We start from the raw sequence: 4,135 nt of genomic DNA on the forward strand, positions 1-4,135 counted from the left end.
TGTTGGAATTATTTCTCAGGCATATTCCCTTGTCTTCCCTCATATGTAGAACTCATTAGATTCCTAGTGGGAGAACATATGGAGAGGAGAGATGATGGAAAGCATTGTAAAACAGATTGTGTATTTAAATTTATATTATAAAAGACCTCTGTGCACAGGCAAACTTAGTGGAGAAAGTTCAAACTCTTTCTTTCCACTTCATAAGGAAATCTACATTTATCTCAGTTATCTCAGTGCAGTCAAAGAGACAGATGATGAGTAAAAGCCTGGCTTTAGGGGTGCTAGTGGAAACTTTGCAGCTAATTTGAAATCAACTCTGTATTTCCTACATTATTTTTCCAAAATTTAGCTAAACTATAGCTGTGTAAGATCTTCTCACTAATAGACATGACAGAAGTCAAAGTTCCACTCATACAAACCTGTTGGCATGATCAGGCCTTTGGTTGTGGGTTTGTGATTTCAGTGTCAACATGATGTTTATGAATACCTTGCTTGTGTTTCACAAAAAGAAGTGATAAAGTTTCTTGAATGCAGTTCAGCTGACTGATGGATGTGGATCATAGAGCTCTTTTAATGACTGCTGAATATTAAGAATTGATTCTTTATCATTTCTTATAGTTAAGTAAAGCACAAAATATTGTATGCTGACATTCATGATGTCTTTTTAATTACACTTATGACTCTTGCCTGTTTTATGGTAAGTTTTTTCTCATTTTTTCTTCAACACTGACCGTGAAGCTGGTTTCAATGGAGAGCGTTTGGTGTAGTATAAGGAGTCCCAGTGGAAGAGGTGGGCACTAGCAGAAGTTACACAGTGGACAGATGAGAGGTGGGTAGACTGATGCCTGGTAACACCATGACTTTACTGCAGTGGCTGCTGAAATATGGCCTGTCAGCTAGAGAAACACCTCTGCAGATATCAGTGTTGCCCAGCTCCCAAAGAAACAATTCTGATAGGTTACCTTTTATTGCATGCAATTGAATTAAATGTCATACCTAAATGAACATTGGAAGGGCACAGACAAACAGTGTGGACATCTATTAGAACGTGGCTCTCCAGGCCTTAAATTGTCATATATGTCCACAGGATGTTTCCACCTAGGCTGCCTTTCTAAGAGGAGACACAAAATGGCTGCTTAAGTAGCAATTGTAGTAGACTTGTGTGTATTTGCCTGCAAATATCCCTGTCTAGAGCCAGCATGTAGCGTCCTGTCTAGAGAGAGCACCTCTAGAAATTCAGATCCAACCCTCCTCCATTAGCATTGAAGCTGGACTCTTGTTACCATACTGCTCATCTAAGATAGAGTTGCACAGTATGCTGCTGGCAAGCCGACCACTTGCACGGCACCTTTCAGGGCAGAAGAGTTGCTCTGACAAGCCTCAACAGGAAGCAAAACATGCATTTCTGTGCGTGCTTTTGTCTTAATTAGACGACCCTGATTGTTCTATGTTTTTTTTCTGACAGCTAAAGGATAAACATTTATTATTAGGTGAAATTTTAAAATTTACTATTTTACACCAGTCTGAGCAATGCACTTTAAAGACATATTTTGCAGCTTCTTATGTGTTTGTCCTGTTACAATTTATTCATTTGTGCTATATGTGTATTAGCCTGTCTGTCAGCTGCTGGTGGCACCTTTAAAAACAGTGTCACTGGTTAGTGACTTTGTAGTCACTGCAGGAAAATGCTCTTTTGGTTATAAGTCTTTCATTAGCATGGTGTAGTGTTTCCATTCTGTCAGTACCAGCATTAGAAACTAGATGATAAAGTAGTAAAAGAGCTTTGAAGTTGTACGGATTTAATTACTCAGGCAAAGAATTAGACCTTGCTCAGTGAAGGAATTTATAGCTTCTGTGTGTAAGATTGTTTTCCAGCATTCAGAATTTCCAGCCCTCTGCTTTGATTCAAATTTGATTATTCAGAAATTTGTGCAGTAGTAATATTAATATAAAAGATTAATAGCTACTCAAAAGATGGATCCTTAAGTATCGAGGTATGCAATGCAATATCTGGGATATCTCAAATTCTGAGCTTTAACTAATATTCCTAATGGATAAGGAAAGTAGCAAGTATTTTTCCTATTTTTATGCCTTTGGAAGGAAATACAGATATGGCAGAAGACTGGGAGCTAAAGTGCTCACTGGACTTCTGTTAATGATGTGTTTATTGCCCAAGTCTGTATAGCTTACCTCACATTCTGTTAAAGCATGTAACATAAGGACCTCAAACCAATCAATTTCTGCAATTAGCAGTTCTGAAAGGAAACACAGAAGGAAGTTCAAGGCAGTTTGTACCCGGGTTAGTTCCACTGTCTTTAGTGAAGTTGTTCCCCAGGTAAATCTGGTCTTAAGCATTCTAGCTAAATGATTTAGAAAATTAAGCTGTGAACACCTAGATGAAAGGGCATATGAAACTTCAAGGACTTGGGTAAGAATTAAATGCAGGTGACAAAAAATTTGGATTTCCTTCACAGTTTCGCCAGAAATCATATTGCTGTATAATTGTGGGAATTATATGGTCCTGATCTCAACAAAGATATATGTGAAATTCAGTCCTGCTCTTTGTGTTGCATAAAACAGATACAAAAGGCAATTTATGAAAGTTTTTTATAGAATCATAGAATAGTTAGGGTTGGAAAGGACCTTAAGATCATCAGGTTCCAACCCCCCTGCCATGGACAGGGACACCTCACACTAAACCATGCCACCCAAGGCTCTGTGCAGCCTGGCCTTGAACACCACCAGGGATGGAGCATTCACAGCCTCCCTGGGCAACCCATTCCAGTGCCTCACCACCCTAACAGGAAAGAACTTCTTCCTTATATCCAATCTAAACTTCCCCTGCTTAAGATTTAACCTGTTATCCCTTGTCCTATCACTACAGTCCCTAATGAAGAGTCCCTTCCCAGCATCCTTATAGCCCCCCTTCAGATACTGGAAGGCTGCTATGAGGTCTCCACGCAGCCTTCTCTTCTCCAGGCTGAACAGCACCAGCTTTCTCAGCTTCTCTTCATACAGAAGGTGCTCCAGTCCCCTGATCACCCTCGTGGCCCTCCTCTGGACTTGTTCCAACAGTTCCATGTCCTTTTTATGTTGAGGACACCAGAACTGCACACAATACTCCAGGTGAGGTCTCACAAGAGCAGAGTAGAGGGGCAGGATCACCTCCTTCAACCTGCTGGTCACGCTCCTTTTGATGCAGCCCAGGATACAGTTGATGCAGCCGGCTCATGTTCATTTTCTCATCAACCAACACCCCCAAGTCCTTCTCCTCAGGGCTGCTCTGAATCTCTTCTCTGCCCAACCTGTAGCTGTGCCTGGGATTGCTCCCACACAGGTGCAGGACCTTGCACTTGTCATGGTTAAACTTCATGAGGTTGGCATCAGCCCACTTCACAAGTGTGTCAAGGTCCCTCTGGATGACATTCCTTCCCTCCAGGGTATCAACAGAACCACACAGCTTGGTGTCATCAGCAAACTTATTCTTTGGCATAAAATTTTTCCTCTCAAAGTCCTGGTGCAAGATCTCTTCTTCATTCCTGTGCTTCTTAAATCCTGAAGAGATTACTGAGAACTTCACTGGTGACTGAAGGTTGTTACGAACTTCTCAGATTTAAAATTCATATTTACTGCCTTTTGCCAGCTGTTCGCAAAAGCTTTATCACTGGTTCAAACTCCTGCCTGCCTTCTTTGCTGTTGGCCTGTATAGTCAAAAACATGCTCTCTTAATATTGTCTTTAAATTTGAAGTATTTGATCATGTTCAGCAATTCCAAAATGGCATTTCTCACCTTCTATCAAACTTGGATATTATTAAAATATCCTGAATAGTCATACACTCAGTCAATTCATTCACCATAAAAAACTGTGATGCCTTAAGCTACTTTTTACCAGTCAGAGTGTTGTCAAGGTGACCTTTCACGCTGCTTCAATTACATAGCCTTGCCATTATTTAACTATTAGGATGATGGAAAGCTTGCACTTTGCTATTTGAGTGGCAACATTTCTAGACACAGGACCTGAAAGAATGGAATGTATGAGGGGCTATAATTAATGTGTCACATTAAGGAGTTAATGGTAAGCAGGCAAAGAAAGACTAAACCTGGTGGAGTAAAGCAGCTGCATTTAGTCTTGAA

Source organism: Pezoporus occidentalis, unplaced genomic scaffold, assembly GCF_034315485.1.
Source record: "Pezoporus occidentalis ecotype Australia unplaced genomic scaffold, CSIRO_AGI_Poc_V1 ctg134, whole genome shotgun sequence".
NCBI lineage: Eukaryota > Metazoa > Chordata > Aves > Psittaciformes > Psittacidae > Pezoporus > Pezoporus occidentalis.